The sequence below is a fragment of the Berghia stephanieae genome, chromosome 2 (assembly GCF_034508935.2).
Source record: "Berghia stephanieae isolate SIO BIC M18660-M18661 chromosome 2, UCSD_Bste_1.3, whole genome shotgun sequence".
NCBI lineage: Eukaryota > Metazoa > Mollusca > Gastropoda > Nudibranchia > Aeolidiidae > Berghia > Berghia stephanieae.
In genome coordinates, this window is record NC_088361.1 from 27,021,029 (window position 1) to 27,033,331 (window position 12,303).

A 12,303-nucleotide genomic window follows, 5' to 3' on the forward strand; every position below is an offset into this window, starting at 1 on the left:
ATTAAGGTCATGTCAGCGCCAGTAAATAGGAAGAAAATGGGATAGTAAAAAGTTCTAGAATTACAATTAAAACACCCATGAAAAGGTAAGACAAAGGGGAATTGGTTCAAATAAAGAAGTAGATTCCAAGAGTGAAAGTACTTAGTTTGAGATCACCTAAAAGTCTCATCCAGACACAAGCACAGATCCCCACTTCACTAAGAGGAATACACTCAAATATTTACAAATCATATGTACAGCAGACTCCGCTTAATCACACACCCTCAGGAGTTTGAGTGAGTATGTCGATTAAGCAGAGCGTGCGATTAAGCGGAGAAGCTAAATAAAAACAAACATCTAAGCACCAGCTTACATGTGCTCTCTGAGCTTATACTTATACTACAGGCTTTGGACCTTCATGTTCAAGTTTTTTTTTTGCTTGCTTTTTTGTTTTTCTCTTCTTTTCGTTTTCATATTTTAACGATAAAATGTGGCATTATTGTTTGTCAGAATAGTAATCGTGAAGCTTTGATTGCATTCTATTCTGTGCAAGCTGTTTATAAACCCTTGTCTCCAATCTCGCCAATGTTGGTAGATCATCTGTCAAGCATTCTTCTTGGATAAAGTGACATAATTTGTCCAGCATGTCAAGTTTTTCAGTGTTTGTCAGGGGTGGTGTGTCACACTCTGCTGATGACTCATCTTCATCTTCATTATCCAGGCGTTGTATTTGTGTGGCTGATCGGAGTCCAGTAGCTCCTGAGATATCAGTTCACCGCTGATGGGTATATTATTGTCCATTGTAAGGAATCAATCGAATCATTACGTTTTTGTGTTATTTAAAATTATTTTTCTCCATGCAAGATGTAATTAAGGTGTGCGATTAAGAGGAGTGATTATATAGCAAAAATTCGGTTTTTCTGGAATATGTAACAGATAAGCGGAGTGTGCGATTAGGTGAAGTGAACTGCAATACGTAAACAAAACATAATATAGTGCATAACAGAGAGATGATTTACAAGGAAAAAAATCAACATCTCATAAAATTAACTATACATTTGACTGTTTCCCTCTCAGCCTGGGTATCCGGCCAGGGCCAGGACAAAACCAAGTAATCTCATTCCAAGACAAAGACAGAAAGCAAGTTGGAAAACAGATATAGGGGGATAGAAGAGACAGTAAGTGCCTCCCTGCCCACCATGGGAGGTCAGGAACCCCACCCAGCGCTTTTATTGTAAATATATCCAGCTTCATCTGATAAATGAGAATTGACTGTATATTCTCTACAGCCGAGAAAAATCATGAAACCCTTTCACAGCAAGAGAGAATTTCTTTGATGTGTCACTATTTATATAAAACATGAAATACTCCAAGTAAAGGATTAAACATATCCATAACAATGCGAAACAATATCAAGACATAACAATATTATACAATTTTACAAAACATCAAGCAGGATTATTTTTTCTCAAAAAAATATAAGATTCATCCTTCCCTGAATATCCCACTTTAAAAAGACAAAATTCTTTTTAAAAAGCTGAAGTTGTAAAGAATTTTTGAGCGCTGAATGAGCTGGAAAAAAAAGAGAAAATACATTGCTTTGTAGATCAACCTTTGGAATATGGAATCAGGGACACCCTACTGCGATTGTGTCTGACTGCTGTGGCCAAAGAGGATTCGTGTTTTGTTTTTGTTTTTTTTGTTTTTTTTTTGGGGGGGGGGGGTCAATTTGGACGTGAAAGATGTCCTAGTCTTGCATTGTGTTTGCTCCACATGGGTACTTAAATGGCAAAAACTGACAACCAATACTTACTCGTACATCATGAATATCACCAGTGTGACGTTCACCTGTTTGTCAATATGGCGGCTTGAACTTGATAAAGCCTCGTCATTTTTTAAAATTTGACGTCGTAGAAAAAAATCCCATTTATCTTTTTTATTTTTTTTTGCTTTTCCCCAAAATTGAAATCCAGGACTGTCCCGGACAAACAGGGACAGTTGGCAGGTCTGCAGTATGCTTTTTTTGTTTTGTTTTTATGGGTTTTACTGCACTTGCGACACATTTAGGTCATTTCAGTGCTAGTAAAAAAAGGAACAAAATAGGATAGTCAAACAATCTAGAGTTACAATTGAAAGCACAGAAGAATAAGTAAGACATAGGGGAATGGCTCAAATAGATGTACTAGATTTCAAGAGTACACTGTCAGTGGTTTGACCTTAAGTCTCATCTAGACACAAGCACAGAATTCCAGTAAGTGGAATACACTCACATGTTTACAAACTATTATATATTCAAAATTAAAAATATATCAGTGCATAGCAAAGCAAGAAATTTACAAGGAAAAAAATATCTCCCTGAAACTATATATTTAACTCTTTCCTTCCCATCCAAGGACTCCGATCAGGGACAGTTTTGGTTGTTTTTGTTTTTAAGGGTTTTACGGCGCTTGCAACACATTAGGTTATATCAGCGCCAGTAAAAAGGAAGAAAATGGGATAGTAAAAAGTTCTGGAATTACAATTAAAGCATCCAAGAAAAAGTAAGACAAAGGGGAACTGGGAACAAATATGGATCAGATATAGATTCCAAGAGCATACCACCAATGTACTTAGTTTGAGATCACCTATAAGTCTCATCCGGACACAAGCACAAAATCCACCAAAGAGGAATACACTCAAATGCTTACATTATACATTAAAAATAACAAATATAATAATACATAACAGAGAGATGATTTACAAAGAAAAAAATATCATCTCCCAAAACAATAATTATGCATTTGACTGTTTCCCTCCCAGCCAGGACTCCGACGAGGGCCAGGAAAAAAAACAAGTAATCTCATTCCAAGACAAAGACAGAAAGCATGTTGGAAAACAGATATAAGGGGATAGAAGACACAGTATGTACCTCCCTGCCCACTATGGGAGGATCAGGGACAGGATAAAGCAAGTTTTCCCATTCCAAGACAAAGACAGAGAAATCAACTCGGAAAACAGATAAAGGGGACAGAAGACATATCAAGTGACCTCCTGCCCACCACGGGAGGTCAGAAGACCCCACCCAAAAGTGTGCTTTTGTCATCTTGATAACTCACAATGTACGAAAAGTTCTTTCCTTGAGGATGTAAGGTCAATGCATTTCATACTTTGAGGAACGTGAAAGAAATGATTGTTTGTTTTGTTTTTTTCTTGAAGAGACATCTCACAAACAATCAAACTTATATAAAGTGATATTATTTTGTTCCAGGCAAAATTAGCCACCATGAAAAACCATTACCATTCTTGTTGGGACTATAAAAAAGTTGCATTTCTCAGTGCAGTTGATGATAACTGATGATATACAATTGAGCAGGTTCTAAAATACTAAAACAAAACAATTTTACAGAGCTCGGTAGGTGACATTAACAATTTTGATGAATTGTTTTACAAGTAGGAAGTGAAAGGAAAAGAAGAGGCAAAAGGGCCAATGGCAAGGTATATTTGATGAAAATCCATAAAATAAAACAAACGGGCAACAACCCTTGCATATCATTACAAAATACAACAAATCCAATAACAAAGTATCACACAGTTTCCATTGCTCTATTACACATTTCAACTCTGAAAAAATAACAAACCATTCGCAAGTTAAAAAAAAAAAAGTAAAAATTTAAAAACTCAGTGTGTATATCCTTCGTTGAAGAAATTGTTTCAGATATTCTGCTAGAACATCTGTTATAAGGGACCATATACTCCCAGATAAGGAAAAACTAAAAACTACACAACTAAAGTTTGTTAAAATCAATACAAATATTGTTTTGAATTAGGATAGGACTTGAAACACTTTCTGACTTTACATGAGTTATCATTGAGTGCCAGATAAATATCTAAGAGTATCATCCAACTTCAGCCTCTGAATTTTGGACAGGTGATCAGCCATTACATATGACGATCATTAGCATATGCTTCCAATGTTTTCAATCATAGCATGTTTGAATAAAGTTTATTTTCTATTGTTTCTTGTTGAATTACGCATATCTGATTATTCCTTTTATAGCTTACAATCTGTTTCAAAAGAAACTATACTTTTGTTTTCATTTTTTTTTCATCATTAAACCTGATGTAAACCAAAATGCACTACACACTTAAAAGGAGTAATTACATTAATTTCATTAATTATAATTTTATCAATATAACTTTTGCACATTCAACAATGAGGACGGTGAAAAGAAGAAACATAAAATTATATTTGTGAAAAAAATTGAAAATATGCACTTTCAAAATCATCAGTTTTGCTTAAGAATTTATTATTTTTAATTTCAGATATCTGATCCTCCTACATATTGTCATTATCAGCATTAAAACATCCTTTTCTATAGATCACTGCCATATGTCTCTTTTAGCTTTAAAAAAAAAATCCCAACCCAAACTCGGGCTATTTATATAGCGCAATATTTACTAAAAGTGCTCTAAACGTTTTACAAGGGGTTTGTTTCATTTCTTTTTGTTTTTAAGAGTTTTACAGCGCTTGCGACACATTTAGGTCATATCAGCGCCAGTAAAAAGAAGAAAAGGGAATAGTTAAATATTCTACATTTACAATCAAATCACCAAAGAAAAAGTAAGACAAAGGGGAATTGGTTCAAATAGGGAACAGACGTAGATTCCAAGAGCATTCCATCAATGTACTTAGTTTGAGATTATCTTAAAGTCTCATCCAGACACAAGCAAGGATCCCACTAAGAGGAATAAACTCAAATGTTTACAAATCAAATGTTTAAAAAAATAAACAAAAAAAACCCCCAAAAAAACAGTACATAACAGAGATATGGTTTACGAGGAAAGAAAAATCATCTTCCAAAAATTATAACTATACATACATTTGACTGTTTCCCTCCCAGCCACGGCTAGGGCCAGGACAAAACTAAGTAATCTCATTCCAAGACAAAGACAGAAAGCAATTGGAAAACAGATACAGGGGGATAGAAGACACAGCAAGTACCTCCCTGCCCAGTAAATGGGAGGTAGGGAACCCCACCGAGTTACAAGGGGTTCCTAGGCAACAGCAAACACGTAACAAGTTGAATGAGACATGGCACATGTTAAGTTAGGTGATATTACAATTTTTTTCGACACTGTTAACAGCCAGGTACTCATTTCACAGGTGAATAAGGTAAGAGAGTGTGAGTAAAGAGCCTTCTCCATGTACCGCTCAGAGTGGGACTCAAACCCTGGATCTTCTGGACGGAAGGCAAGTGTCATACCACTAGACCACATAGCCGCTTAAAACAGTTCATTTGAATTTGCTAAAACTTTGGTTTCAAATTCTGCTGTTACATATGTTCAAATGGATGCATGCCTACCATTTTTAAAAGATAGCTATGCCATTCAAATATACAGTGTAATGCTTGATGACTGAAGGCAAACAGATACTCACAATTACCCAACTTGATTGATCCATAATTAGCCACATGACAACATTAACCCTAATACTGAAGCGGATATGTAACATTTTTTAGTCATATCGTGCACTTCCGGATAGAAGCATGAAAATTTGCACCTAGGGGTTTTTGAGTATGCTGAATTCAAAAATCGCGGGAACCAACTTGTATCTCCGGTATTTCCCGCCAAAAATTAAATATTCAAAATGGCCGCCTTGAAACTCGGATTTGCCTGTATTTTAATTATAAATGCACCGATTTTAGAGATTTTGGTGTCTATATATATGTTTATAAGGGCGGGGAATACGATAAAACACATTTTAATTCCATTATATTAATAGTTTCCTCCCAAAATGAAAAACAACATATTATAATGTTTAAAAATCCAAATTGACCTCATATTTACGAATTGTGCCATCATAGTAATCGTTCTCAGCTAATAACTGACAATAACTTTAGTTTTGTTCATGTGAAAATCACAAATTCGATTGGCTACTCACCCATGTGCGGCATCAGTACAGCCAATTAACTGGAGCATTTGTATTCTGTGCCAAGAACATGGTGGAACACATATGTCCAACGGGAGTAGGATACACATCACTTGCCACAAGATATGAAGTGAGTAGAAAAGTGCCAGAAGACAATAGAGAATAAAAAAATTTTTCGCGGCGGTGGTGGGGTTTGAACCTGCGACCTTATTGGTACGACAACTCCGCCTGGCAGGTGAGAGCGTGGCTCTACCGTGTGAGCTATCCACGAACACAAAAATATTCGTTTCAAACCCAAAGTCATTTCTAGATCCCTCTCTCACCCACTTCTTGAGATCGCCGATTCGTTCGCCACCATCGCGAAGTAATTTTGACCAGCAGTTAAGCTTAATAGCCAATATTCTCATCACAAACATATAACATAGAAACGATTGAGACATTGAGTATGCTCCGGTGTATGGGGTGAATTTTTAATTCAGAAAAGTGAGTGGAGCAGGCACTTATGTTGGTAACAACAAGATATGAAGTGAGTAGAAAAGTGCCAGAAGACAATAGAGAATAAAAAAATTTTTCGCGGCGGTGGTGGGGTTTGAACCTGCGACCTTATTGGTACGACAACTCCGCCTGGCAGGTGAGAGCGTGGCTCTACCGTGTGAGCTATCCACGAACACAAAAATATTCGTTTCAAACCCAAAGTCATTTCTAGATCCCTCTCTCACCCACTTCTTGAGATCGCCGATTCGTTCGCCACCATCGCGAAGTAATTTTGACCAGCAGTTAAGCTTAATAGCCAATATTCTCATCACAAACATATAACATAGAAACGATTGAGACATTGAGTATGCTCCGGTGTATGGGGTGAATTTTTAATTCAGAAAAGTGAGTGGAGCAGGCACTTATGTTGGTAACAACAAGATATGAAGTGAGTAGAAAAGTGCCAGAAGACAATAGAGAATAAAAAAATTTTTCGCGGCGGTGGTGGGGTTTGAACCTGCGACCTTATTGGTACGACAACTCCGCCTGGCAGGTGAGAGCGTGGCTCTACCGTGTGAGCTATCCACGAACACAAAAATATTCGTTTCAAACCCAAAGTCATTTCTAGATCCCTCTCTCACCCACTTCTTGAGATCGCCGATTCGTTCGCCACCATCGCGAAGTAATTTTGACCAGCAGTTAAGCTTAATAGCCAATATTCTCATCACAAACATATAACATAGAAACGATTGAGACATTGAGTATGCTCCGGTGTATGGGGTGAATTTTTAATTCAGAAAAGTGAGTGGAGCAGGCACTTATGTTGGTAACAACAAGATATGAAGTGAGTAGAAAAGTGCCAGAAGACAATAGAGAATAAAAAAATTTTTCGCGGCGGTGGTGGGGTTTGAACCTGCGACCTTATTGGTACGACAACTCCGCCTGGCAGGTGAGAGCGTGGCTCTACCGTGTGAGCTATCCACGAACACAAAAATATTCGTTTCAAACCCAAAGTCATTTCTAGATCCCTCTCTCACCCACTTCTTGAGATCGCCGATTCGTTCGCCACCATCGCGAAGTAATTTTGACCAGCAGTTAAAAAAAAATTTTTTTATTCTCTATTGTCTTCTGGCACTTTTCTACTCACTTCATATCTTGTTGTTACCAACATAAGTGCCTGCTCCACTCACTTTTCTGAATTAAAAATTCACCCCATACACCGGAGCATACTCAATGTCTCAATCGTTTCTATGTTATATGTTTGTGATGAGAATATTGGCTATTAAGCTTAACTGCTGGTCAAAATTACTTCGCGATGGTGGCGAACGAATCGGCGATCTCAAGAAGTGGGTGAGAGAGGGATCTAGAAATGACTTTGGGTTTGAAACGAATATTTTTGTGTTCGTGGATAGCTCACACGGTAGAGCCACGCTCTCACCTGCCAGGCGGAGTTGTCGTACCAATAAGGTCGCAGGTTCAAACCCCACCACCGCCGCGAAAAAAATTTTTTTATTCTCTATTGTCTTCTGGCACTTTTCTACTCACTTCATATCTTGTTGTTACCAACATAAGTGCCTGCTCCACTCACTTTTCTGAATTAAAAACATCACTTGCCAACAGTCTATCTGCTCTTCATGAACTTAACAGTTTGCCACTAAATATTAACATATCCAGACTCAATGATGGTAATGATTTGGCGGAAGCTCTTACTTCACATTCTGCTAAATGGCATAAAGCGTGCTACGTTCTATGTAATGCTGGAAAAGTAGAACGAGCCAGGAAGCGAAAAGAAAAAGTTTCCCAAGAACTTCCTTCTTCACCAGTGAAACAGCATCTACGCAGTACAAGCACTCCCTCAAGTTCCACGACAACAGACTCTAGTGATGTGCCGACTTGTTTTTTTTCTGTGACAGCACCACCGGAAATCTTAACAAGGTTGAGACTATGTCCCTTGATACTCGTGTCAGACGGATTGCCACAGAATTCAGAGATACCAAACTACTGGCCAAGTTATCAGCTGGGGATATGGTCGCTATTGATGCCCAATATCATTTGAAGTGTTTGGCAGCATACTACAACAGATGTAGATCTCGGAAAAGACGCTCAATTGAAACACCTCATCACATAAACGCAGAGTCATTTGCATTTGCTGAGGAGGTGTCCTACATAGAAGAGTATGGCCAGCTAGGTGGAGACCTAAATCATGTTTTCAAACTCTCTGATATTAAGAAAGTGTATTGTGACTCCCTGCAAAAATTTGATGGAGACCCAACTGGCCATATTCATTCCACAAGACTTGTACAGAAACTCCAAGAACACATTCCAGCACTTGAATCTCATAACAGCAAATCTGGTACTGTGCTTTCGTTCAAGAAAGATGTTGGTGATGCTTTACTTAATGCATGTAATTTGGACTCTGACGACGTGGCGATCATGTTAATGAGAGTAGCAAAATTAATCCGTAAAGAGATTTTTGAGACAAACTATCACTTCAATGGCTCTTTGTGTGATGAACAATATAACTGTCTACCATCATCTTTATCTGCATTAGTGAGCATGATTTTGAATGACTCAAACACAAAACAGAATATTCATGATAAAGAAATAAGCACAGCTGCCTCATCCATCACACAGCTGCTTGTCTTCAATGCTATCAAACGGGGTAGGGCAGATTCTGTAGCAGCAAGACACAATTTAGACCGTGAAACTGCTCTTCCATTGTATCTAGGCCTACTCATCCACAACAAAACACGCAAACGGGATCTCGTTGACAATTTATTTGATAAAGGCCTGTCGGTGTCATATGACAGAGTGTTGCAGCTCTCCACAGAAGAAGCCAATAGAGTAATTGACAGATATGAGAATGAAGGCTATGTCTGTCCGTCAACCCTAAAAGACAAACTGTTCACCACCGGAAACCTTGACAATATAGATCACAATCCCTCATCTACCTTGAGTCAAGATTCTTTCCATGGCACTGCAATATCCATCACACAACATGTCACAAATGATAATCCTGGTGTTGCTAGAGTTCTCCCAGAGATTAGAGGAGATAACAATGCAAATCAACCATTGAAATCAATCAGGCCATTACCAAAATCTTACACTGACGTACCACCAGTGTCACTCTCAAATAACGTAGCTCCAACAATAGCTGATCACCAACTACATGCACTTCCTACTAAGAAAAATGATGATCAAAGGCACAAGCTGTGGCTGGAACATGTCAGGACAGAACTGGCTAAAGATCAGACAGTGGATCAGATGAATATGGATATATCATGGTCTTCCCTTTTTGCTACATCCCAGTTATCTGCACCTAAACCACCTGCAATTATTTCTCTACAACCATTGTTTCGGGATTCTGCACATACACCTGCCATGGTCAAGCATGGGATGAATGTCATCAAAGAAATAACTCACCATGTCAATCCAGGACAGATTCTAGTGCTCACTGTTGACCAACCACTGTATGCCATTGCTAAAAGGATTCAATGGAAATGGCCAGATGAGTATGGGAGCGACAATATGTCATACTGATGGGTGGTCTCCATATAGAAATGGCTATGTTGAAAGCGATTGGTGACTGGCTGGATGGAAGCGGTTGGACACATGTGATGATTTCAGGCAATGTAACAACTGAGGGGCGTGCAGCTAGTGTACAAAAGGGATCACACATATCAAGAGGGCAGTGGGCACATCAAGTAACAGCAGCAGTTTTGTACATTCTTCTCCACAGGGCATATGTTGAGTACCAAATCAACACATCAGAGAGTGAGCAGCTACACTTTGATGCCTGGTGTGAAAAGATGTGTTCTGACTATCCTCAGTTCTATTACTGGTACCAAGTTTGGCAACTGGAGCTCCTTTTGCTACAATTTCTAAGATCACAACGTGAACAGAATTATGATGCATATGTAGAGTCACTAAGAAAGATAATTCCATGGTTCTTTGCTCTTGACCATTACCACTATGCTCGCTGGATGACAGTTCATGTCAGTGATTTACTTGCCCTGCAGACGAAGTGCCCCACAATACATGCTGAATTCCTCCAAGGCAACTTTGTGACACAAAAATCCAAGCACAAATTTTCAATATTAGCCCATGATCAAGTTCATGAACAACTAAATGCAAAGGTGAAGGGAGATGGTGGTATAATAGGAATAACGGAAAGTGATACAGCCTTGAGAAGGTGGATGATAGCAGGACCAGAAATGGCTAGACTATTAATGGAGTACAATGACAACCAGTCCAAAAAGCTAAATGACACTGAGCGCCACCATGAACAAATACAAAGTGTGCAAAAGACTTTCCTGTCTCATGTTAAGAATGTCACTGACGTAATGGAGGAACTTGGTAACCCATTTGCTGATACAAGTACAGATTTGTACTCACTTGAAACGAAACAAATAATGTCTGAAAGGGTAATGGAAGCTGTGAGGTGTGCAGAAGACATGGGGAAAATGCAGTATCAGCAATTTCTTGAGGACCACATCAGTAGCAGTGCAACTGCTTTCAATGACACAATACATAAGAACAATCTTCGTCTTCTGAACTCTGTTGCTACAAAGAAATCAAATGCAACCTCTAAGATTTCCAATCTTCAGAATGATGTCCAGCTCTTCTCCCGTATGTATATATCATGCCAATCTCGGGACAGTGATATGGATGCCTTCTTTGCTCACGAAAACCATGCCTGGCCTCCATCATTGGCATCCAATGGCATAATGCACCATACAAGCAAATCAGATTTATTGGAATGTTTGGAGTCACTTGTTCCGCAACCAGAATCCATCCCAAAAGTTGATGTCAGAATAATTGACGGTGCTGCCCTTGTGCATATGTTTGATCCACATAGATCCAGTATTCCGATTAGGACATTCAGGGACTATTCACAGTTGTTGTTTTTGCCCTATATAAAGCATTTACTGCAAGACGTGGTTCGCATTGATGTTGTTTGGGACGTTTACAAGGAGAATAGCTTGAAGACACAAACACGACAGGACCGTGGCAGCGGTAATCATATCCGGGTTGATAACACCACTAAGATTCCTTCAAACTGGAAAAACTTTCTTCGCTGCGATGCAAACCAAGAAAACTTCTTCAAACTCTTAGCTAGTGCCTTACAAGAATTTGAAACTCCAGCACAGAAACAAGTGATCAGTACACATGGCCCGAATGCTGTATCATCTCCTATAGCTGATGTGTCAGGCTTGTTTTGCACACAAGAAGAAGCAGATACCAGACTCTTGTTCCATGCTTCTCATTCCTTCTGTCATGGTCTCAGCAATGTGATGATACATGCAACAGATACTGATGTGGTGGTCATTGCAGTAGCAGTATCAAGTGTTTCCCATAACTGTGAAATTTGGATAGCATTCGGACATGGTAATAAACTACGTTACATCCCTGCCATCTAATTGCAAGTGAACTAGGTAAAGATGCATCTTATGGACTTCTTTTTTTCCATGCTGTATCAGGCTGTGATACTGTTTCAGCATTTCGTGGAATTGGAAAGAAAACGGCTTGGGCTATTTGGCGCAGTATGCCTCACCTAGATCAGGTCTTTGCCCGCTTATCCCATGCTCCAAACCAATTATTCCCAGAGGATTTACAGCAGATGGAAAGATTTGTTGTTCTCTTGTATCAGCGCACATCCCCCATCAGCAGGGTAAATGATGCCAGAAAGCAGATGTTTACTCAAAATAGGAGAATAGACAACATTCCACCAACATCCCATGCATTGGAACAGCATGTCAAAAGGGCTGTGTACCAAGCCGGGCAAGTCTGGGGACAATCACTTGTAGGAAACCCTGAACTTCCATCACCACAAACGTGGGGCTGACACAGAGAAGCAGATGATTCTACATGGACTCCGTACTGGACCACTCTTCCAGAGGCAGCCAATGTATGTCAGGAACTACTTAAATGTGGATGCAAAA